Consider the following 27,209-nt stretch of genomic DNA (forward strand, 5'->3'; position numbering starts at 1 on the left):
TAAAATACAGGCAACTCTCGATTTATGAAAGTCACAATTCATTCAAAATTTCTTCAAGTCCCCAATAGACAGAGCTCCTTATAAAACGAAATGCCAAACGTATAATGAACATAACTGTAAGATTTAAATAAATAAACTTTTAAAAAATGTATTTATTACAATAATTACCCGAAAATTATTATGATAATTATACTGAACTGTTCTTGGTTAATAAAACTAATCTAGCCAGTAAAAAAACATTGGTTTACATGCCATGCCACATAGAATGTTTAAATGCTTTTAAATCATTTTCTGAGGGGTTGGCAATCTTTGAAGAAGATGCAAATATGGAAAGAATTGCAAAAGTGAAAAGAGGCATTTATGACTGTCTAGCATGCTACAGTGAGATTTTTGAAGAAAACTGTGCAATCTTCTATAAAAACATATTTTTAAAAAGTGTAAAGCCCAGCTGTTTCTTCATTCTCAGATGCCTTTCTACCTACCTCATCTGCACCTAGCGTCACTTATGTGAAAAATATTGAACTCTGATGAAGATATCGACAAATAAAAGTTGATGCTATTTGGTTTTTGGGAGCATTAGCAACTAAGGCCATATTGCTCCGGGGATATGCGGTGGTCATTCCCTGACCTTACCGCATCCGCCGTATTTAGTGGTCACAGGCTTGAACCCTGGTCTAATCAAGAAGCATGTGCTATGCACTGTTGCTCCTGCCCACCTGGCTACGGAGGCACCAATAAAAGTTGAATACATGTATGTACAGTACATATATTATGTTAGTACTCACTTTCTTTATTTCTATTTTGTAACTATTTTAATTAAAATTAACAATTACGATATCTTGTCTTTTTATTCTTTTCTTATTTTATTTTACGTTACATATACGATAAACCATAATGCATACATACATTATAATAAAACATATAGTATAGACCATTTGGTGTTTAGTAAATGGTTTTAATACTTTAAAATGGCTGCTAAAGATATGTATCATAAAAGCTTGGGAATGCAAGATACATATAACGAACAAAGTCTTGGAACGGAACTCGCTTGTAAACCGAGAGTTGCCTGTACTTGAAATACTTAATTTCAAGCTTCTGAAAACACTGTTTGTAACTTTGTATGCATATGCCTTATTACATTCCGTGGCCAACAAGCTTTCAACTGCCATGAGCAAACATGATTGGATCAGATCAGTATACAATCACCATGATGACACAATGCTACAGACTGCAGTGCTTGGGTAAAAAACAGATGTTAATTGCAAAATCGAGCCAGTATGTTGCCACGAAAAGTGCGTCATAGAAGAACAATTAGAATGATGTCTGTAAAACTCTTCTTGCCTCAACCATCCAAAGAATAAATGGAAATTTATTTATTAAGAAAAATTAAACCTATTAAAATGCTGATTATCAGCTTTTGCAAGACCACAATAGGCTGCAATGTGAGATTTCTCTGTTGGCAGAGAACTTTACTGTTCTTCACATGAAAGCAATAGTTCGACTGTTCACAATCCTGCTCAGATTTTTGACTAACTGAATGAGTATTTTGCATCTGCATTCACATATGACAAATTATTTACAGAACTGTAGTCCACAATTTACTAACAGGGAGTTAATGATTCTGTAATGACTGATTGGAAAGTGGAAGAGAAATTGTTGAAGTTAAAAATAAAAAAGGCTTCTAAGGTGGATGGGGTCTATTCAATTATAGTAAGAGAGAGGCAAGCAAAGGAAGTAAACAAACCCTTAGCCATAATTATGAGAACATCTTTGGATTCAGGTGAGGTTCCACGTACTGGAGATGCGCAAAAGTATCCCCAATTCACAAAGAGGGATCAAAGGGTGACACGAGTAATTACAGACCTGTTAGTTTAACTATTATAGGAAAAATAATGAAGTAAAGTGTTAAAGAAGTAATGCAAGATCAACTAGACAAGACTGCAGTTATACTTCAGACACAGCATGGGTTTGTTTAAGTTATATACTACAATGTGGTCACAAAGGAACTGGATTTAAAAAATAATATTAATACCATATACAGTCTGACCTCTATATAATGAAATCGATCATTTGCTTGAAAATATTCGTTAAACAGAAATTTTGTTATAGATCTTATCAGCAATTAAAAATACTGTCAACAATCAGAAATACAGTAAAAGATGGGAAATAAATCAGAAATAAGTGGGAATGAATAAATTTTCTAACATTTTAAACAATTAATTTATTAATACATACATATTAAGAAATGACTACATACATGATAGCACACAATATATTAGTACACTTTTAAGAATTATTTCATAAAATATTTGGTTATTTTTTTGTTCTACACTGGATTTTACTGTACACCATTCATAAAAATGTTAAACACTCAAATATATTTTCTGGCACATTTTCTTCACAATGAAGGCCTCAACGCAAAGTTTCAAATGCTGTCAACATTGATGTTTGGTAGGTTTAATATTTTCCTCATTTTTGTCCAAGTGATTGCTGATATTGTCACTCATTCTTTGAATATTCCCTAAAATGTTGGAGTCACTTGGATATTCAGCTACTATGGCATCATTATCAACTCCTAAAAATTCGTCAAGATCAATTTCTCCACTCTAAATATAATCCTTGACTAAATGTCAAAGAGTATGAAAAGGCTGTTTAAGCGTGGGTAATGCATCTCCGTCATTTCTACTACCCAGGTAGTATGCATGAGAAATAATAAAACGATGCGTGCATACTACCTAGGTAGTAGAAATGATGGAGATGTATTACCCATGCTTAAACAGCCTTTTCATATTCTGAAATCTAGTCAAGAATTATATTTAGATTAAACCATGCACACCATCAAGCATCTCTTATATTGTGGAGTTATACTTCATAACTGGGTTGTCACTATTACAACAGGGTACCAACCCACCGATGAAGCCAACCAACTTCGAAACAGTGCCATCTGAGAATAAGCAACAGTAGTCTTCTCTTCCAGAGAAGCATTACTTATTCGAAGTAGTGCAATACCTAGGCAACTCAATTCTGAAGGTATTCGCAATATGAGATATAATAAAATGATGCATGCATACTACCTGAGTAGTAGAAATAATGGAGATGCATCACCCATGCTTAAACAGCCTTTTCAATTTCTCCACTAATCAAACCTTTCACTTGTATTTCTTCCCAAGATTGCTCAATATTTTATAGTAGTTCATCCCTTTATCGTTGTTTGTAACGTCTGTCTATAACAGAATCTATAGGTTGGCTGGTTTCTATTCTCAGTATAATTTTTTTCAGTAATGCGCCTTCAGTAGTGCATTTTCAAATTCTCAATAATGCCTTGATCCACTGGTTGCAGTTTAGACAAAGTATTTGGGGGGAAGAAAATAAGCTTCGCACCTGTAAGTTTTGAAATTACTGAGTAAAGGTGGGAAGAGCAGTTTTTGACAATCAATGTGATTTTTCTGTTTTCTTTTCTCATCTTTCTGTCGAAATTTAAAATCCACTGTTCAAAAATTTCACTTGTCATCTAAGCTTTTTTGCTGTTGTAGTCCAACTCTAACGACTTTACTCATTTGAAATATCGGAGTTGTTTACTTTTGCCTATTACCAAAAGCTTCAGTTTTTCATTACTAGCCATATTTGCACCAACCAAGACTAATTCTCTCATTATTTTACCACTTAAATGTTTATCACCTTTAAAAGTCCGTGTCTTATTTAGCAAACATTTGAAAAATAGATTTCACCAATGCTGAATATGTCTTTGGGCTCATAGTCCTCCACACTTTTTTTCACCATTTCTCTCCAATGGGTAGTCTTCTTCGATTACAACTTCACTTTCACCAGAAATAACTTTTTCAAGTAAGCCATGGCGCATTTAAAATTTATCTAGCTAACCGGAACTGGCTTGGAATGTTTTATGCCCCAGAAAAGATGCTTACTCCATAGCTTTTCATTTATTAATGGCCCTGATATCAGCATGTTTTGGTCTTGAATCAACTTCGCCCACTTAAAAACAGGCTTCATTTACATATAATAATCAGGCATAATTTCATATGCTTCTGACTGAGTCCCGTTTCCTCAAACAGTTTGAGAATCAAAACAAGGTTTTTCAGAATAAACTACTGGTTGATAAACTACTGGCAGAGATACCAAATTTTAAAGTGATTTTTTTTTTTATGCCTTGATCTACATGAATATGCCTTAATCTTTGACAATGGCTGTGGATACATCGATAGCAGTTGACCAGTGTGACTTCTCAGTACAGTAGAGTTTCAGTTGTATAGCTTTCACAACAGTACATTGTGGAATGTTACAGCTCTTAAGAATTAATCCCTTTAGCTCTTAAAAGCTAAGGGCATTAAATTTTTATCCTTGTAGCTATTAATTTGTGCTTTCGACAGCATCAGCTCTATTGCCTAAAGGCCAGAGGTGTGACCAATGCGTATCCAGGTTTCTAGAAATTATTGATTATATGGAAATTTTCTACGTTATATGAAAACTATTTTAATGTAATGACCAAAAGGAAATGAAAAAAATTTGCTAAACAGAAAAATTAGCTATATGAAAGTTCGTTAAAGAGAGGTTCGGCTGTACTTGAACTTCAGGAAAGCTTCTGATACTGTCACACATAAAAGGCAGCTGTACAAATTGGAGCAGTGTGGCATTAAAAGCAAGCTGCTGCTATGGATAAAGAGATAGTTGAGTGGGAGAAGACAGAGTATTAATCAATGGACACTGCTCTTCGTGAATTAATGTTAGTAGTGGAGTCTCCCAGAATTCGGTGTTGGGCTCGTTATTGTTTTCTATATTTATCAATGTTACTGATGAAGGCATATATATTGATATCCAAGGTTGCAGATGATACAATGGTTGATGGGATGGCAGTTTGGTACTGCAGTAATGGCAGTTTGCTACTGCAACAGGACCTAGAAAAGATAGACAGATGGGCTGAAAAATGGCAATTGAAGTTTAACATCGGTAAATGTAAAAAGTAAGGCATATTGACAGCAGTAACCCCAAAGTAACCTAAAATGTGGTACCATGCCAATGGTAGTGGAAAATGAAAAAGACCTTCAGAGAAGGGCAATGATATTGATGAGGAGAACAAAGAGGTGCTCTTACCAACAAAGGACTGAGTTCTGCAAATTAGTGTCTGGAGATTAAGCACCTGCAAGGTGTTCTTGATTGAGGTGTTTAAGGCTTTGAATGGATTGAGGAAGCTGAATGCTGATGGGATTCTTGCACAGACGAGGAGGTATAAATTTAAATTGAGGAAAGGCAGTTGCAGAATAGATGTGTGGAAATTTGGCTTTAGCCAGTGGGTGGTTGATTGCTAGAACAAACTTCCATCTGCTGTTGTGGAAGCTGATAGCATAAATAAATTCAAAGAACTAGACAAATGATTGGATGGAATGGTTACATGAAATGGGATGTGTCGGTGCTTATACAGCACGGACACATCCTTGTTTTCTTGTTTGGTTTCTTGTTTTCTTGCATTATAAGCCACTACTAATGCTAATGCTCACTGGATGCACTGCCTTAGAGTTTATATGCTTCTTAACTAAGAGCATAAGCTTCCCCCCCACTCCTATTCTGTCTATGAGACTCCTGAAGACCAAGAATGGATTTCACTTCTTGACTCAGCATCTATATGCTGGTCTTGGCCCACTAACTGTAACTGGACGTGGACGTTACACTGGTGTGCTCTTAACTATAGTTTCAAAATAGAGACTCTTCAGGTCCAAATCAGGACCACCACTTGAAACTTATCAGTCAACAGCAACCAAATTGGGATACGATATTTCTCTATTTTCAGACACTTCTTGGAGTAATAACCTAACACCTTCTGCTCATCCTCTCTGGGGCAGGACTTCTCTGGATCTAAGTATCCTCTGTGATCTTCTGCTTTGCCGAGTGACTTCTTGGACTGCCTTGCCTCTATAACATCCATGGATTTGACTTCCAACTTTGACTGCTAACCCCCTTCTGGGATCTACTTTATGATCTGTTTTTGCAATACTGCCAAATAGGATCTTTCTTAGGTACTGCATACTGGCTTCTTCCAGAGCAGCAATTCTGAAGCAGACTCCTCCTAGGAGTAGGAATTTTGCTGGCCTTCGTTTTCCCAAGGTTGGATTATCATTTCTGAGGTTTGCAGTAACTTGAAAACCCCATCCGGGGTGGGATCTGGACACCATTGTCCATCTGCTACATCTCAAACCTTTACCTTATATCTTCAGACCTCTATGGGGATGCCTCCTGCTTTCGTCCCCTTCTATCTCTGTTCCCTCCCCTAACCTACTCCCTCACACTTCTCTCACTATTCCCCTCCCCAATTCTCATCCAGAATTCTCTGGAAACCTAGTAAGAACTCCCGATAACAGAATCTGGCATGCCTCTACACAACTAAGAATGGGAGTCGGGGGACAATTTACAAGGTGTCTGTTGCCCCCTGGCTGCAAAATGCCAGTTGCCAGCCAACATCAACTCCAACAGAACACCTCACTACTCTACACAAAACTACACATCTATATAGCTGGTGTATTGGCTTATGCCAAGAACAGGCAACTAAATTATGTATTGTACATCTGTTTTGCTTACCAGATTAACTATTAACTAGGAAATTAAAAAACTATTAAAGGTACCTGAACACTGCTTCGGAGAATTTCATTCTCCATTTCTGTTGTCAATGTTCAAGAGCACAATCAGCCAACAATACAGCACAGGGTACTCTCTACTGTTTAGAAACCGGAAAACTGGCTTCTCATATTTCAAGGTTTCAGAACAAATTACCTGACACCTGCATTATACCAAAACATTGATTCAATTCAGACTCTGCATTGTGAATAGAAACATATCAGTAAAAGTCAAATTAAAATATTGTGTTGATATGTTTTCCCCTCTAGAGTGGTTTTTTTTTTTTGTTTGTTTGTTTTTTTTCCCTGAAGGTATTATGGTACTATCAGAACACTTTCCTGTGGCAAAAAAAGAAACAGAAAAGTGTTCTGTCAATCAGAAGGGCAAGGGGGGATCTAAATGCATTTGCTTTTATTCCTGTATGGCAAAGGTATATCAACTTCAGCTGTTAGTAAAAAAAAATTATATCATGCAATACTGCTTTTTTTTCTTCTCTTTTTCTGTTTGTTCTTTTTTTTTTTTTTTAATATATATATATTTCCAAAGCAATTTTGAAGGTGATTTCTTCAGTACCTTATTGGTGCTAAGTTTCTCATTTACCAATCCTGATCAACGGCCCAAGGGATAAAAGGGTAAGAAGAATAAAATATAGTTAATAAAAATAAATTAATAATGTAGAAAAATTAACAAAAAAATAGACATCTGCATTGCTAATTCATTCTCCCCCTTTACTTTATTCAGGAATTTTGACATTTCATGATTGGTTAGATATACTGCCCAAAAACTGTAGAAAAAAAATAAAAAAAACTGGCAATCTCCAGGTTCCAAGGTGTGGGATTTCAGATGTTACATCTTGTAGTAAACTGGGTGTAGGTCACAAGGTTGAGCACAAAAGAAACATGAAAAATTGATAGCTGATCATAAAGGTGGTTGATATAGGATTGTGAGATGAAAGAAAATGGACTCTCAATGAAATGTTCAGATAGAACTTCGTTACAAGGTTTCTCTAGAGAGCTGGAATGAATTGATAAAATTCACTAGCCTGAACAATTATAATGTGCCTACATAAACATGTGAGGGTGAATTATTACCTCTACACTTGTCACTTTTCAGGCTCCCCCGCCCATATTTACTTAATTTTGTCAACCATTGGTACACATTTTGCAGATAACAGATATTCTGCTAATAATGACTTCTGAATAGCCAATTCACTTATTAACTTTGGGCAGATCTTCTCTATAGAAGTGACACATTTTTTAAGATGCTAGCCACATGAATTAGAGCAAAATTGGAGATAGAGGTTTCTAATCAGGTATGCTGGAATGCAATCAAATGCTTCAAGGGACTAAAAGAAAATTAGCTGGATGTCCTGACAAATTTACATTATTTAAATGTTAATTTTTATGTAAATTTTATGTAATATATGATTATATACATTACCTCAATACTCTCACAATTTTGCTCTAATTCACGTCTCATGAGTGTCTTTTTATACTAAAAATTTTAAGAGTTTATTTATGCCACATGTTCTTAAGTTTAGTTTTAGCATTTGAATGTACCATATGGCAAATACTAAATACTGCACCAAATGAGCACCCTTTTACTATTTCAAGCTATGGATGCAATATCCTTCTAAGAAGCTTGATGTCTTTCTTTAGCACGGTCTCCACATTTGGACACAGTGCTCCAAGTGGAATCACACCACTGCCATATACAGAGAGATCATGACCTCCCTAACTCTACAAGCAAAGGCCATATAAATCATGAACAAAACCATGGCATCCTCTTTGCCACCTGTCTCCAGTGCGATCTGTTCAGATTTCACCTACTGACAGGATATGTTCAGAATTTTATAATTTTAACAATAAACCAGCCAAAATACAAAGTTACAAAAATTTACCAAGTAGACTAAGCACCGCAAAATGAAGTACAATGGAAGCTCAAAAAGATTTGTATACACCCAGAAGTAGGTGTAATAGATTACTGAAACAACCACCATGCATTACACTTTTTCAACATAGTCAAATGACAAAATGACACATTTTTGCCACTTCTCAATACACTTCCACAGGCGAGTTGTGTAGAAGTCCTCTGACCACAACTCAGCAGCAGTCTCAGAAATCACCTCATCATCAGTAGCGAAGTGTTGTCCATGAAGAAAGGATTTCAAGGCAGTTAAGAAGATGAAATCCAAGGGTGCAAGGTAAAGGAAATAAGCAGAATGCTGCAATTTCAGTTTTTCCTGGAATATCGATAACATTTCATGTGCATGTTGCATCCTTTTCTTCTTCTAGTAAGGGGTTAGATGTCTGGGAACCTATCTAGCAGATGCTTTACTCATATGCAGCTAAACAACGATCTTCCAGGATTAATGCCTCAATTTTTGCAACATACTCTTCTCTCACAGCACTTGCGGGGTGGGTGTCCTTAAATTTCTTCATCATGCACTGAGGTTCTTCCGCTTTGAATTGTTTATACTAATGTGCAACAACAATGTAACCTGGGCAGTCTTCTCCATAAATAGCAACTATTTCTCTTTTACAGATAGAGGAACCAAATTATTGATCTGTATTTCATTTTATCCATTGTGCCGCTTTATTCAGTACAACAAAGAAAAAAATAAATTGTCAGATCAAAACCAAATTTTGTGTGGTCGCTAGAGATTTCAGGATATCAAACAAAACAAAATTTCATCTTTCTAACACAAGTACTTCCAAGTGAATATAAGTGTTTTTTGAGACCCCCCCCATACATATAAGTTAGTTAGTTAGTTAGTTTTTAGAAGCATTAGCAACTAAGGCCATATTGCTCTGGGAATATGTGGTGGTCATTCCCTGACCTTTCCGCATCCTCCATATTTGGTGGTGAAGGGCTCGAACCCCGGTCTAATCAAAAAGCGTGTGCTACGCACTGCTGCTCCTTCCCACCTGGCTACGGAGGCACCATACATATAACAAACTGCTATTGTTGTACACACACCTGAAGAATTAGTAAGCCAAATGGAAAGGATTAACTCTACTGACAGCAACAACAGGATTACATAACCTTGGAACAGCAATAGCCAAACAAATCTTAAATACAATAAGTGCAGTAAATTACCATTACAATGATTTCTCGGGTACAATAGTCTTCTCCGTTGGTGAAGTGTTACTTATTCGAGGTAGTGCAATATCGTGGCAACTCATGAAGGTATTCACAATATGAGATATATTTAAATTAAGCCAATTCTTACCCACTTTCGTAGTTTGCTACGTACTAAAATTATGCTGTTGTTGTGGTGGTTTGATGGCGCATAAGCTGCTTTGGCTATAATGCGCCTCTAAAATTATGCATTTTCACTAACCTGTACATTATTAAGTAAGTAAATTGAACCCATAACGTTATATAACGGTTTTTTTTTTTTTTTTTTTTTATTTATTTTATTTATTTTTTTTTATTTATTATTATTATTTCTTTTTATTATTATTATTTATTTATTTTATTTTTTTTTAATTTTTTTTTTTTTTTTTTTTTTTTTTAAGGTCCTAGCCACTGAAATCTCAGGAAATTAGGTGGCAGGACCTGCCAGAGTAAATAACTATAATAGTGGTGTACCTGGTCTGCCTCCACGAGGCAGAGTGTGGACAACGTTGGGTCCCATTAGGGGCCCAGCGGCTAAATGACCAGAGGAACAACGGTACACGACACTACACATGTACAAAATCCATACACTTTTAAACCTCTGGCATTGACAGTGTTCTGTTTCACACCCACAATGTATAGCACGCGGAGATGGGGGAAACCCCTGGTGCCGTTTGACACTAAACACACTCTACACTCTACACTCTAATCAATATTGTCGAGGCAAGAAATAACTACACGGCCAAGATTAAGCAGAAGAAAAATGAAACATGGGAAACTCTGGTGAGTGCAAATGGCAATGCTGACCCATGGGGAATTGTTTATAGAGTTGTCACTAACAAGCTCCCAAGAGGGGAAGTGGTTACAGCCACCGAAACTGCACCGGGAAGTTATACCAGAACCTGGAAATCATCAATTGACAACATATTAGACCACATCTTCCTACCTCAAACTGAACCCCAGACTGAGGAACAGAGAAAACTCTATGAAGAAAACTCCTCTTATTCTACCACAGCAGTTGAGCCCCCCTTTACAATCATGGAGCTGAGCATAGCAGCAGCAAACATCAAAAACAGGAAAGTTCCTGGTGATGACAGGATTGAACCAGAGATGCTCAAAAAGGCAGTAGAGAAGATACCAGACATTATTCTAAATCTCTTCAATCACTGTCTTTCAGAAGGCCCCTAATAAGTGGAAAACAGCAAGAATAAGACTTATACTTAAGAATCCAACCAAATCCCAGGATAAGCCAACATTGCACAGACCCATAGCTTTGCTTTCTACCTTGAGAAAACTTTTTGAGCGGCTTCTATACCATAGATTAGAGACTCACTTCCAGGAAGCGAACATGATGTCGCCGAACCAGTTCGGCTTCAGAAGAGGACGCTCAGCAGCAGATGCTTTGGAAAACATAATTGAGGCAGCAAAAAACTGCGACATGAAGTATTTTCTCCTCATATCAATAGACTTTGCTGGCGCTTTTGATTCTCTCTGGTAGCCCGGAATCCTGGCCAGACTTCGGCGCACCCAAATTCCAGGCAACCTGTTCTGCTGCCTTAGATCATACTTGGATGACAGAAGGATTACAGTGACTACTCCCTTTGCCACTCTCTCCAGGCAGGTCCACAGAGGCTGCCCCCCCATCAGTTCTGGGGGCCCCTTCTGTGGACTCTTGTGCTGGATGAGTTCCTCAATATGAAAATCCCTAATATAAGAATGCAGGCATATGCCGATGATCTTATACTGATGCAGCAAGCTAATAGCAGGACACACAGCTGGAGACCCATGCAAATCTTGCCATTTCTGTTCTGCAAGGATGGGCAAATGGGAATCTACTGAACATCTCACCGATAAAAACACATTCAATACTCCTCAAGGGCTCTCTTGATCCCGGGAGGCCTCCCCAGATCAAGATAAATGGAACAACCATTAAACTTCAAACAGAAGTCAAGTACCTTGGCGTTATCCTTGATAGAGACCTCAACTTCACACCACATCTTAGTTACCTCAGAGTAAAATTCAGGAAATATTCCGGCCTATTCGCTAGAGTTACATGCAGAGACTGGGGTCTGAAGAAGAGGACACTCGCCATCCTCTACAAGGCATTCTTCATCCCGGCATTGGCTTATGCAGCGGGAGCTTGGTATGCTAAGGTAAGCACTGCTGTTAACAGAAGGAAACTGGAAACCATCCATCGAATCATTCTCCTCACAACAACCAGAGCATGATGCACGGTGAGCACCCACGCTCTCCAAGTCCTTGCAGGATGTCTCCCTCTGGACTTGAAGATTGTCGGCCGTGGGCTGCTGCACCAACACACCAAAGGAAGGGTAATCACACATTTGGGATACACTACGGACCCAACTCTGACTAGACCACAGGAAAAAAGACGTCTTACAGACCACATGAGAACAGTGTGGCAGAATCGGTGGAATTACTCCACTAAAGGACGCATAACTAGAAGCTTCATACCAGACATTGGACGTGTTTACCCTATTTCCCCGACCTGGTACTCTCCTGGACTTCATACCACTTACCTGCTGACAGGGCATGGCTCCATCAGGAAGAAGCTACTCGATTTTGGAATCTCGGACATAGTACACTGTAGATGTGGACAAGAAAAAACTTGGGAGCACCTGCTCTACAAATATAATATATATGAAGACCTCCATGGCCTGCTGTTTACCAACCTATGCTCCATCCTTAGAAATCAGGAAGACATAGTGCTGCAGGAAGAAGAAGAAGAAAACTATAAGGCTTTCATGCTTTTTGCTCAAAATGTCTTTGCGAGGCAAAGAGCACTTCCACCACCCTGAAACAAACTTCAGACTTTGGACCAATGATGGACACAAAGAACACAACTGGCCATTGACGACCAACTGAGTGACTACAGGACATGAACACGAGTGGTGGGGACAACCTACAGCAACTGAAACACAACTGAGTCCTAACTGGATGCGACCAAACAATGGGACCTAGATGTAGCTGGCTGGTCACATGCAGGTGACGCATCCTGGCCTCTGCCGAGACTAAGTTCACCACCTGGAGAGTCAAAGTGAACGACTTAGATTGCAGCCTTGCTGCCAACTAGCCAAATGGCGACCCAGGTCCGACACCTTTGCGGGCCTGCTTTATCTCCTTTTCTCAGTGGGGGGGGACACCCCTGTCCCCTCCTCTCCCTGCAAAACCCACTTTCCCTCTGGTGTGGCATGCACACAGAACATTTGGGGGTCACCTTCTCTATCGGTCCCTTTCTTCTCCCCACCCAAATCTGTCTACCTTCACAGCGCATAGCCCCACATGTTAAAATTGTAATCACACCAAAATTGCTTGCCTGGCCCTTTTCGGCCAAAAAAATAAAACTCATCCAGCAATACAATCCCTTCTCGCTCTATGACCAAACAAAAGCACCAACAGCGATTAAAGCAATGTCTTTTTTTTTTTTTTTTTATAGGTCCTAGCCACTGAAATCTGAAGGAAGTAGGTGGCAGGACCTGCCAGAGTACTGATTCGTTACTGATAACACCTGGCTAGCCTTCACGTGGCACGGTATGGGCAACTTCGGGTCCCTGACGGGACCCAACGGCCAATAAGCTAGATGAACAATGGGCACAACAGACTACACTATACACGATCCACACACTTCAAATCTCTGGCTTGACAGGGTACTGTCACTCGATACAGAGAACACTGCGGAGACGGGAGAAATCCCAGGCGCGGCTAGACCCTCAACATATCAAATACCAAATAATCAATATTGTTCTGATCTATAGCTCTGATAATGAAATGGAGTTTGGCTGGATAAATGTTAAACTTTGCCAATCAATTGAGAAAAATTCACGTGCACAGAGGGAATCAAAATGCCCAATCATACCGACATTAGGAGATTCACACCAGACGAAGCACACAAGTACTTGGGCATTGTTCAAGCAGGTAACATCAAGCATGTAGAAGTTAAGAGTCGAATTAGCAAGGAATACTTCAGAAGGGTGAAGATCCTAAAATCGAAACTCGGTGATGGGAATACCATCAAAACCATTAACGCCTGAGCAATCCTCATCATTCTGTACACTATCGGAATTACAGAATGGGCAGAACTAGAAACCTCAACCAAAAGACCCAGAGAATAATTACCATCAATCGAGCTCTTCACACAAGTAGTGATGTGGATAGGCTGTATATCTCCGATGCTGTGAAGGTGGACAAGAATTCCACAAGTTCAAGGATCTGTAGAAGAGAAGTTATCATTAGCAGACTACATCAGAAAAAGCCAGGAAGGAGTCCTAAAGGAAGTCAGAAAAGGTGCACTGAAGGCAAATGAAACATAGGAGGATTATAAAAAACCTGCAGTGGTGACCTGAAAAGAAAAGTAGCACAGCAAACCACAGCATGGCCAACATATTAATGCCAATGAAACAAAAAGTTGATAGCACGAAGACATGGCAATGGCTGAAAAAATGGATATTAAAAAAAGAAACTGAAGGCCTAGTAACAGCAACTCAAAGAACAAACACTATGCACTAACACAATAATGGCTAAGATTGACACAAGACCCTGAAGGAGAGCAAGGGCAGGCTTTGTAAGGAATCCAACGAAATGGTTGATATTCTCACATGAGGCTGTGAAAAGATTGCACAGGCGGATTATTTAGAAAGGCACAACAGAGTGGCCATCATGATACATTGGAACATTTGCAAAAAAAAATATAATTTACCATCTATCAAAAACTTGTGGGACTACAATCCAGAAAATGTTTTGGAGAATAATGAGGCCAATGTGCTATTGGGATTTTCAATTATAAAGAGACAAATGCTTTCCCCATAATACACCTGGCTTACAGTATCCACTATCCACACCAGGTTAAAAAGAAGCTGGTGTGGATAATAGATATCGCAATCCCAAAGCCAGCAGAGTTGAAGAGAAACAGCTGGAACAGATAATAAAATATCAAGACCTGCAGATCGAAATGGAATGACTCAGAGAAAGAAAAACAACAGTAGTGCCCATAATTATTGGTACCCTTGGGGCTATTCCAAAAGGACTAGAACATCACCTGAATGTCATAGGTGCAGATAAAATTTAAATCTACCAATTGCAAAAAGCAGCATTACTTGGAACAACACATTTTACAAGAATATCTTTGATTATCTTAGATCCCATGGGAAAGATCCAATAGTTAAAGGGCCAAATCCAGTGAATAACAGCCGGTAGCCTGAGATTAAATAAAATGAAAGTATAAAGTTACTTGCGGTTCAGGCCTTAGGCAGGAGGGTCAGTTCGAAAAGCCAGAGACAGACTCCTGCGGACAACAGTGAAGCAGATGGTTCTGTCTCCTGTTGTGATAGCTACATGGGAGACAGAACAATCTGCTCCACTCTTGTCCAACTGAAGAGCAAAACAACACAGCCCAACCTTATGAAAGCGCCTCCTGTGCAACTGCACTACTAACCACCCAGGAAAAAAGAAGAAGCCAATGCATGGCGTGGAGCATTGAAATGAATACACTCATCATGCAAGCATACTATGGAGTAATGAAGCTAGAGACAGACATGACAATGTACAGGATGAAACTACATGCCAAGTAGTTGGAACAGTCCAACTGAACAGCGAATGGCAGACTAGAGATGGAAGATCATCAAGAAGAACCTGAGTGCATCTGCAATCTTGGAAAAAATCAAGAACGTGAGTGACCAACTACAACCAACAACGAAAACAGACACAACAGAACCAGGACTGGAGGAGGAAGAACAAGAACTACAACCCAGAGCAGCCGGAGTGTAAACAGACAAGATCACAATATCCAGAATAGAAGAAAAATGAAAGGAAGTGCTAGAAGAATTCAAGAGAATGGATCCCACAAAGGCCTACCCCATACCAAAGCAGACACCCAATAGAATCCTGCAGCAAGGCACATACCACCTCAACAGGTGAATAATACCAGATTATCTCAACAACAACAAAGACACCATCCACAGAGTCATTTACCGTGCCACTATAGCAACCACGAGGATGACCAGAAGGGAACCCAGAGAACAACATAACACAAAATGCAAAGACAAGGAACCACCAACCTGGGAAAGAAGGTTACAGCAGAAGACTGAAGATGAAAGAGTGATAAGAGGCCATGTGACCCAGTACCAAGAGGGTAACAGATGTATGAAACTGATCAGAAAAGTGAAGACCATCCTCAAGAAAGACAACGTCCACAGCAAACACAAAACCTATAATTAGAGGATCAAAGAATACCTTGCCACCCTCAAGCAAAAACTCCTGGCACTCAATAATACACTTTGCTGTTATAGGGAGAGTGCCCAGAGGAAAGCAGACAATATAATATTCGATAAAACTGAGAAAGCCTTCTACAGGAAAATCAGACAAGAGGAAAAGGAAGGCAAACCCCCTAACGAGAAGACACTCACTCAGTTCTGGGGAACCTGAAGAGCAGCGAAGTTAGCCATAACGGCCATGGCCCGTGGATAGATCTAGAAAATAAGAAAACCAAGAACATACAAGAGATGACAGAATCGAAGATTCCGGAGGAAGACACACAACAGTTGATCAGGAAGTCCCAAACCTGGTGAATCCCAGGAATAGATAACATCCACAACTACTGGCCTAAGAAATTCGGCTGCACACACACAGACACACACAGCACAAGCAGTTCACCCAGATAGTAAGGCACCCTGGCACAATCCCAGTCTCTGACCCAAGGAATCACCTACATGAAGGCTAAGAGAAAAGATACAACAAACCTGGCAAAAGTAGAGACCAATCACCTGTCTTCCAACAATGTACAAGGTCCCAATCAGCTGCATAATTAAGATATCAGATTACTTGGAAAGCCAGAACATCATGGTCAAGCAGCAGAGGATGCAAGCAAACAAGCAGAGGATGCAAAGAGCAACTGACCACTAATGCTGTAGTTATGGAGCAAGCCTACAAGAAGCAACGCAACCTGTACACGGCCTACATCGACTACTGCAAGGCCTTCGATCCATGCTCCCACAGCTAGCTGATAGAGACAGTGAAGATTTATATAGTCAACCCAATACTGACACACTTCCTAGAAGCCACCATGGCAAAATGAAGAACCACCATCAAGGTTGAGAACAACACAACCAGACCGATAGCCAACAGAAGAGGAATCTTCCAGAGAAATGCCCTTAAGCCCACTACAGTTCTATCTAGCACTCAACCCACTTTCCACCATGCTCAATAACAGCAAGTATGGATACACCATAAAAGAAAGCAGGATGAACCTGTACACCCTCTCTCACCTGATATACATTGATGACATCAGACTCTATGCCAACTCCAGATCACCGAAGAGTTCAGCACTCACATCAGGATGCAATTTGAAGTAAACAAATGCAATAACATAGATTAAAACCACAGATTACATCAAGGACATTGGTCAGACAAAACTATCAGCTGAAGACTGGTGAAGAAATTGAAGCCATGACAGAGGGAGAGACACAAATATCTGGGGTGCAGGCCCACCAGCTGGAACAGATCAAGAGAAGATAAAGGCTTGCCTGACTGAGAAATACCACCAGAGACTGAAAAGCCTGCTAAAATCCAAGCTGAATGGTGGGAACATGGTCACAGCAATGATTTACGTAGTACAAATATATTCCTTAAGGATCGAAGATTGGGCCAACACCGAGCTGGAGGAAATTATGAGATCGACAAGGATAATGATGACCAAGAGCCACTAACACCACCTAAAGTTGGCCATCGAGAGACTGATCATAGCCTGGGGGGAGGGGGGGGTAGATTGACTGGCCTCGTTTAACAAGAGTTAATTAAGAACCTGCGGGATTACTTCCAGGAAAACACAGCACCAATCTACCAAGTCATAAGAAATATAGACAATCTGCACACAACACTCAACCTCAATAAGGCCATGCTCACACAGACAGAAGAAACAAAGAAAAAAAGACAGGCGAAGAAGACACTGCATGGCAGACACCAAAATGACCTCCATCAAGACTACGTAGATAAGATGGCTTCCAACACCTCACTCACGAAAGGAAAGCTCTTCCCCAAGACCGAAGGATTCACGGTCGCCCTCCAAGATCAGGTAATCAACACAGGAACTACAAGAAATGCATCACCAATGATCCCAGATTAACAGATAATATGCACTGTCAATGCCACCTCAACCCAGAAACCATTCGGCATATCACCGCAGGATGCAGGATGATCACCCAGACAGAGGGCACTCAAAGACATGACCAGGTGACCACGATAATACACAATTATAGTGGCCACCTGGTAATACACAATTTGCTAGCACAAAACTAGCAGGTGATCAAAGAAAGTTTACCATATTGCAAGTACAAGCCTCGGGCCATACTAGAGACCTCTACTCACAAAACTATACTGGGACCATGCCATAAGGACGGACAAGATAATCCCACACAAAAACCAAACATAACCCTCATCAAGAAGAAGGAAAATGCCACCTACCTGATCAACATAGTAATGGCCAATGCCAGCAACCTCCAGGAAACATATCAGGAAAAGATCAGGAAGTACACACATCTAAGACAGAAATCAAAGATGTAGCATATGGAACAGGTAATGACCATCCCAAACACAGTATACCACCAGCTAGGTGGTACAAAAGAGTCTCCATAAGAACCTAGCAGGAATAGGCCTCCCAGAGAACACTTACAAGAACTCCAGAAAAGTGTGATACTGAACACTTGTAGAATAGTAAGAGAGTTCCTTCACCAACAGTAATAACAATAATAATAGTAACCAGACACAACCAACCACCCCATGCACTTGGTACCAGTACCAATCATGAGGTGGAAAAATTCTCACAGCATAGTTGGAATATAGCTGAAATATCCACGAGTTTGACAAGATTTTGCAGCTACAGCGAACACCAAGTTTTTATTTATATTTAGCTGTTTTATTGACTTAATTGCATTATTAAATTATTCTATAAGTAGATTTATAGTCCTAGTCAAGCTCATTGTTTATTTTGAATTTATATAGCGATTTTGAAAGTTAATACTTAGAGTCCGTAGATTTTATCATTTAACTTGCCACCATTGTTATGCGATACTGAATAGCATAATGTATATCCCGAATTTGATAGTATAAGGTTTAACGTAAAACTAGATAGCAAAATACGTAGCACTGTATTAAAAATCTGTTAGCTTAGTTTAGTGTATTATCAATTAATCAATTCAAAATTTATTAATCTTATTAAATTTCATTGTTAATTAAATTGTACTTAAACGGAATCATGCACCAGACTACAGCAGCAAAGCAATGGGCACAAAGTAGCTGTAGTACTGTGGCTCGGGGAAGAACTGAAGGGGGAAATTCTCCATTGCATCAATCTAAAAAAATGTGGGAAATGTGATATGTTTGCAGACCAGTCAAAAACAGAACATGATCTAGCCAAGCAGGATGTCTTTGTGTGTGCTAGGTGCAGAGACTATGAAGAAATTATGTGCCAACTCAGTGTTCTGATGGGCATCTATGAGAGTTTGAGGTGTAGGGTAGATGCCCTCGAAGAAATTAATGATTCCCCCATCAAGCTCTCAGCTGCCCAACTCAACACGAGAGCTCACTCCTGTGAATCAGCCAACACAGCAGCAATCTCCAAGGCAGAATGCACTTGTCTCACAGGAGCTAGTTATTGTCTGTGACTCGATTGTCAGGGAGATGAGGAAAATTTAACCAAGGGGCTCACATCTGGTGAGTATGGGCTTGGCATACCCAGGATCCTGAGCTGGATATCATCATTCTTCTCTTTCTTGGTGATCCCTTTCTCTCTCTCTCAGGGTAACTCGGGAATTTTTTTTTTTTTTTTTTTTGCTGCTGCAGCGTAAGTCTCAGGCTTCCTTGCACCATATAGCTAATAATAATGTGTAATAATATAATAATAATATATTATGCAAATAAGGATAGGTGGACAACAGGACCAGGGTATTTCTACCAGGAGCAAAAGTTGATGACATTGTGGAGCAGATATCATCTTTTAAGGGCAAAAAAAGTGATATTGTTGTACATGTTGGCACTAATGACCTTAAGAGTAAAAGATCTGCAGATTTACTTAACAAGTACAGGTCAATTTTAAAAGAGAGTCGTGAGTTAGGGTTAAATTTGAAAGTGTCTGCAATTCTGCCCAGACAGGATAGAAGGGAGAATATGATGAGAGCCTTGTAATTAAATTCAGCCCTGGAGAGACTGTACAAGGCTCGTGGGGTAGAATTTTTTTCAGCATAGTCTGTGCTTGCTAACAGGAGAGACTGCTTCTATGGGGATGGGATACACTTAAATAGAAAGGGTGCAAGAATATTTGCTGATGCAATCGAGGCAGTGTTAGGTGGGTCGGAAAACTGCTAGCTTTGGGGGGGGGGTGTTCACAGACAAAAATTAACAGTAGCCGCAGGCAGAGTCGAAAGTGATTCTTGAACTGCTTCTACAAAGGGTACTAGGAAAGTTTTGCAATATTACGCAACAATGAATCACAGGAAGCTGCTTGTTGCTGCATGTTGAGACATGTTCATACGTGCATAGTAGCCGCCGCGCCAAGTCGATGGACTCAGTTATTCATTAGTAGTGAGAGTGTAAAGTGCTTGCGATGGCAACATGGTCACGAAATGAGATAAGGACAGTTTTGCGGTATAATTTCGTGCGTGGTTTAACCATAGACCAGTGCTTAGAAGAAATGACTCTTGCACTAGATGATGATTGTCCACATCGTACAACGATATTCAGATGGTATAGAGAATTCCAAAGGGGAAATTTCACTCTGGAGGATTCTGAGAGGCCGGGAAGGCCACGAATGTCAGTTATGGAGGAAAACGTTACTGCTGTGAGGAAAATGCTTGACGAAAACAGGCGAGTGACCTACCAACAGATAGAGGATACTTTGGGCCTAAATGCACCAGCAATTCGTTCGATTCTGCAAGATCATTTGCACGTGAAGAAACTTTGTTCTCTCTGGGTGCCGCATCAACTGACTGAAGAGCAGATGACATGACGTGTGACTTGGTGCCGGGAGATGTTAAAAAAGTTTGATAAGGGACAATCTCGGTATGTGAACAACATCGTGACAGGTGACGAGACTTGGCTGTACTATTACGATCTGCCGACCAGGGCTCAAAACAAAGTTTGGGTCTTTGATGATGGCGACACACCCGTAATTGTCAGAAAATCCCGATCTGTAAAGAAGAAAATGATAGCTGTATTTTTCAAATTGAGTGGAATTGTGGAACGTGTCGTTTTGGACACGCAGAAGACAGTCACAGCTAAGTGGTATACTGAACAATGCCTGCCTAAAGACATTGGATCTATGAAGAACCTGCGGCCAAAGTCAAGAATGGACACCTGGTACCTCCATCACGAAAATGCTCCAGCTCACCGCGCCAAAGCCTGCACCAAATATTTGACCACGACAGGACTGAAACTTCTCGACCACCCTCCCTACAGTCCAGACCTTGCTCCCTGCGACTTTGCACTGTTCCTGCATGTGAAAATGAAGCTAAAAGGGAGGCGGTTTTCCAGTGATGAGGACCTTCTACGGGCTTGGGACAATGAGTGTGCTTTACTCCCTAGTGAAACTTGGCAGAACTGGTTTAAAGATTGGTTTTGGAGGATGGAGAGGTGTATTGAATGTAGAGGAAATTACTTTGAAAAAATTAAATAAACACAGCTGTATTGCAAAACTTTCCTAGTACCCTTTGTATTGGAATGAGCAGCAGCCTAGAAAACAAGTTGCTATGGATTTCAAGAACTGCTGGGAATCAGCATGGAACAAGTAAACACATGGGCTATGTTAGGGTAACTAAGAACAGGTGCATGTATACTTGCAAGAACACCAATGCTAAAAGTATAGAAAATAAATTTGATATGCTGATCAAGACATCAAAAGTAGATATTGTTGGAATATCAGAGACACTGAGTCACACAGATATAAGCAGTGCAGAATTGGAATTTGGGGAGTACAATGTGTACAGAAAGGATAGGAAGGGAGGAGGGGTCATGCTGTTAGTTAAGAAACACAAAATCTAAGGAAGTGTATCCTGTGGACAGTGCAATGTTGAGTCAGTTTGGTGTGACATAAGCACTGGGAAAGGAAAAATGAACATAGGAGTGTGTTATAGGCCTAATGACTCTGATGAGTACAACAAACAATTGTGCAGAGAAATAGAGTGGGCCAGTAAATCAGAATGTCTTGTAATGGGGGATTTTAACTTTCCAGATAATGACGAACTTGTCCATGGTCACTCGCACGCTAGCAAGACTTTTTTGGATTTATTGGAGGACTGTTTTCTACAGCAACATGTTCGAAGGTCAACCAGAGGAAGTAATACTCTTGATTTGATTATCAGCAGTGATTATTCATGCATTAAGGATTTGCAGATAAAGGAACCACTAGGTGATAGTGATCACAGTGTGCTGATGTGGGATTTACTTAAAGATGTAACTACCATCAATGGTAAAGGGAAGGGTTTTTGTTTTCGTAAAGATGACTACAGCGGTCTCAGACAGTTTTTAAATTCTATACAATAGGATGAACCGATTATGTTTAAATCAGCGAATTCTAAATGGGAAGCCTTCAAAGAATTAACCTTGGAGGCTACTAGACTTTTCATAACCACTAAGAAATGCTGTTCAAGGTTTAGGTCCAAATGGATGTCAGATGAACTCAGACTCATGGCAAAGAAGAAAAATGCATGGGATGCATATAAATTATCAGTCAATGCCTATGGTAGCTAGTCTGTAATCTAGTCACAAAGGAGGTTAGGCAAGTAAAGTTTTTCTTGCTTTTATTTGGACAATTTATTAATAACCTCTTTCATATCTAAGTTCTACACAAAATTATTTTCAATAAATAAAATAGCTAAACTGCTCAGACAGTTTAGCTAGTGACAAATGGGCCTGGAGTACTGGGGTCCATAGTTTAACAGATATTTATTTAAAGTATACCCAGTAAAATAAAATAAAATAAAATATTTCCAGAAGCTTTCGGAACTCGTGTCCCTTTCTCAACTGACAGAATTTTTAAATACATTACAAGCAAACTGTGGCACGTTACTCATTCGTCATTGTTGTAGCACGGACGTGTGCTGCCTTGCGCCAGTGATCATCCATCAATAAAACGGTTGTCTCCAGGATTGGATGTATACGCATGCCTTTCTGGCGATTTAATGCCTTAGGGTTGTTCATTATGTTTAGTGACTCTAGCCATAGGCGGTGGCGAAAGTGTCGCGCGTGGTCCACTATCTCAAAGTCGCGCTTGGGGTCAAGATCGTGGTTGGTAGCCCAAAAATGTTCTGCAAGCGCGGACTGGTCAGTTTCGGCAAGCCGGATTGCTCTGTCGTGTTCCGTGAGGCGATCCTGGAGACGTCTCGATGTCTCACCTACGTAGCAACTGTTACAGGCCCTACAGGTGATACGGTACACTACATTGCTGCGTAAGACAGGTGTGACAGGGGTCTTCACACTGGAGACAAGTGAACGTAGGTTCCTACCTGGTAATTGTACACATTTTATGTTGTAACTTCTCAGGATCTTCGAGATACGTCCTGACACTCCTGGATAGTACGGAATGTAGGCGGATGATATGCCGACTTGCTTCGGAGGTCTTGGGTTGGAAGTAAGCTCTTGTGCCTGTAACAAGCATCTGTTTAGTACATGGGATGGATAACCGCATCTGGTTAAGTCCGCCTTCACACGGGAGATCTCGTTACGTCTAATTGTGTCGGTGCTGGAATGGCTCCAGGCCCTGGAGAACAGGGTGCGGGCAGTGCTATTGAGATGGCTTGGAGCGTGGCCGGACCCGTAGTTGGTGAATTGACCGCACCACATGGGTTTGCGGTATACTGAGGTCTCTAGATGTGGGCCTACGCGATGCACTAGCACGTCCAGAAACGGGAGCGAACCGTCCACCTCTGATTCTACGGTAAACTTGATGAAATTGGATAGAGAGTTGAGGTATTCTAGTAGTACCGTTTCAGAACCACGTGGTATTATGGTAAAAATATCGTCGACATATCTACACCACGTTGTAATAGGTGTAGGTGGGTTCTGGTGTATCTGCTTCTCCAGATCTTCCATGGCGATGTTAGCTACTACGGAACTGACAGGGGCACCCATAGCAGTGCCATGTACTTGTTTGTAGAGTGAGTCTTCAAAGGTGAAGATGCTGCTAGAGAGGCATAGGTTGAGGGCGGTACAGATGTCATCAGTGGATAGTGACGTCCTGGATTGGAGGCTTAAGTCGCTCTCAAGGAGCCTTCTGGCGCAGTGCACGGCCTGTTGGACGGGAATCGAGGTGAATAAAGAAACCACGTCAAATGATGCCATGACAGAGTTATCAGGGATTGAAATGTCCTTAATGGTGTTAATGAATTCACTGCTGTTTTTAACGGTGTGAGATGTATTACCTATAAGAGGCGAGAGGAGGCTCGCGATGTGTTTGGACAGTTCATACGTTGGGGCACTGCAGCAAGACACTATAGGTCTGAGAGGAATACCCGGTTTATGGATCTTTGGTAATCCGTAGAATTGTGGTAGTTGACAGCCAGTACCACGCAGAAGATGGTGAGTCGCGGTCGGGATCTTCTTATCTTTAAGCCATGCGTGGACAAGTTTATTAACATTTGCTTCCAGACGTTTCAAGACTTTAACGGGAGGATCAGGTAGAGGTTCATATACGTTAGGATCGAGTAATAGGGCCAAGGCTTTCTCTCGGTAGGCTGATCGGTCCAGCACAACAGTCCGGCGCCCTTTATCCGCAGGAAGTACAACGATGGAGTTGTCTTTTCTTATAGATGACAGGGCGGCACGTTGGCGGTGGTTGAGGTTTGAGCACGTTTTTCGAGTGTTGCGGAGGACTGCGGCAGTCTTGAATCGGATCTCGTTGGCAGTTTCTTCGGGAAGGTTGGTAATACTGGCTTCTATGCCCATAGCGAGCTGTGTGATGGGAGGTTTCGATGGTATAACGGCGAATTTCATACCGTTTGATAAAACACTCAGCTGCTCGTTGGACAGTTGTTTGTTACTTAGATTCAAGACGAAAGAAGTCGTGTCGTCTGAACGAGTGTTCGTCTTTAAGGAGTTAGTTTCTATGCTCAAGTTTATGAACTTGCGCTGTTGGCGTAAACGGTAGGTATCCGAGGTCTGACTAGCCCGATGGCAGATGGTATGTATAAGGTTTGTAAATACAATAGGCGAGACCTTACCTTGTATATGTTGTAACAGTCTGGACTTGTTGTAGTCAGCGTTCCTGATTTCATGGTGGAGATGGGATATCCATAAATTTAACGTGCGCAGGCTGAAGTTAAAGCAGGCACGATCCATATGAGAGTTGTGGAACGGGGCTTTGTATCGGAACCCTTTAGGTATAATTCGATTGCTTTTGCATCTGTGGGCGAAGCGTAAATGTTGCCTGTAGCGAGCTATTGAGAGGAAGCATTTTTGCAACTGTGCACAATCGTTGTAGGTATTATGGCCATAAAGTGATCGAATAGTGACAAATGGGCCTGGAGTACTGGGGTCCATAGTTTAACAGATATTTATTTAAAGTATACCCAGTAAAATAAAATAAAATAAAATATTTCCAGAAGCTTTCGGAACTCGTGTCCCTTTCTCAACTGACAGAATTTTTTTTAAATACATTACAAGCAAACTGTGGCACGTTACTCATTCGTCATTGTTGTAGCACGGACGTGTGCTGCCTTGCGCCAGTGATCATCCATCAATAAAACGGTTGTCTCCAGGATTGGATGTATACGCATGCCTTTCTGGCGATTTAATGCCTTAGGGTTGTTCATTATGTTTAGTGACTCTAGCCATAGGCGGTGGCGAAAGTGTCGCGCGTGGTCCACTATCTCAAAGTCGCGCTTGGGGTCAAGATCGTGGTTGGTAGCCCAAAAATGTTCTGCAAGCGCGGACTGGTCAGTTTCGGCAAGCCGGATTGCTCTGTCGTGTTCCGTGAGGCGATCCTGGAGACGTCTCGATGTCTCACCTACGTAGCAACTGTTACAGGCCCTACAGGTGATACGGTACACTACATTGCTGCGTAAGACAGGTGTGACAGGGGTCTTCACACTGGAGACAAGTGAACGTAGGTTCCTACCTGGTAATTGTACACATTTTATGTTGTAACTTCTCAGGATCTTCGAGATACGTCCTGACACTCCTGGATAGTACGGAATGTAGGCGGATGATATGCCGACTTGCTTCGGAGGTCTTGGGTTGGAAGTAAGCTCTTGTGCCTGTAACAAGCATCTGTTTAGTACATGGGATGGATAACCGCATCTGGTTAAGTCCGCCTTCACACGGGAGATCTCGTTACGTCTAATTGTGTCGGTGCTGGAATGGCTCCAGGCCCTGGAGAACAGGGTGCGGGCAGTGCTATTGAGATGGCTTGGAGCGTGGCCGGACCCGTAGTTGGTGAATTGACCGCACCACATGGGTTTGCGGTATACTGAGGTCTCTAGATGTCTCTAGTCGGATACCTACCGTTTACGCCAACAGCGCAAGTTCATAAACTTGAGCATAGAAACTAACTCCTTAAAGACGAACACTCGTTCAGACGACACGACTTCTTTCGTCTTGAATCTAAGTAACAAACAACTGTCCAACGAGCAGCTGAGTGTTTTATCAAACGGTATGAAATTCGCCGTTATACCATCGAAACCTCCCATCACACAGCTCGCTATGGGCATAGAAGCCAGTATTACCAACCTTCCCGAAGAAACTGCCAACGAGATCCGATTCAAGACTGCCGCAGTCCTCCGCAACACTCGAAAAAACGTGCTCAAACCTCAACCACCGCCAACGTGCCGCCCTGTCATCTATAAGAAAAGACAACTCCATCGTTGTACTTCCTGCGGATAAAGGGCGCCGGACTGTTGTGCTGGACCGATCAGCCTACCGAGAGAAAGCCTTGGCCCTATTACTCGATCCTAACGTATATGAACCTCTACCTGATCCTCCCGTTAAAGTCTTGAAACGTCTGGAAGCAAATGTTAATAAACTTGTCCACGCATGGCTTAAAGATAAGAAGATCCCGACCGCGACTCACCATCTTCTGCGTGGTACTGGCTGTCAACTACCACAATTCTACGGATTACCAAAGATCCATAAACCGGGTATTCCTCTCAGACCTATAGTGTCTTGCTGCAGTGCCCCAACGTATGAACTGTCCAAACACATCGCGAGCCTCCTCTCGCCTCTTATAGGTAATACATCTCACACCGTTAAAAACAGCAGTGAATTCATTAACACCATTAAGGACATTTCAATCCCTGATAACTCTGTCATGGCATCATTTGACGTGGTTTCTTTATTCACCTCGATTCCCGTCCAACAGGCCGTGCACTGCGCCAGAAGGCTCCTTGAGAGCGACTTAAGCCTCCAATCCAGGACGTCACTATCCACTGATGACATCTGTACCGCCCTCAACCTATGCCTCTCTAGCAGCATCT

At 41.0% G+C, this 27,209-nt stretch overlaps 1 protein-coding gene across 9 annotated transcripts in view; it reads right to left on the reverse strand.

Moving 5' to 3' along the window:
• enc (R3H domain containing protein encore) overlaps positions 1-27,209 on the reverse strand; it is a 702,629-nt gene that overhangs the window by 520,201 nt on the left and 155,219 nt on the right. For 7 of the 9 annotated variants that reach the window (XM_090373011.1, XM_090373030.1, XM_090373032.1 and 4 more), the window contains one exon: positions 6,630-6,784. The exons of the other annotated variants lie outside the window; for them this stretch is intronic. The gene's annotated coding sequence lies outside the window, so the exon portion shown is untranslated. The remainder of the gene's footprint in view (positions 1-6,629; positions 6,785-27,209) is intronic. 9 annotated transcript variants of the gene reach the window in all.

Source organism: Mastigoproctus giganteus, chromosome 1, assembly GCF_048544385.1.
Source record: "Mastigoproctus giganteus isolate SK-2022 chromosome 1, ASM4854438v1, whole genome shotgun sequence".
Taxonomy (NCBI): Eukaryota; Metazoa; Arthropoda; class Arachnida; order Uropygi; family Thelyphonidae; genus Mastigoproctus; species Mastigoproctus giganteus.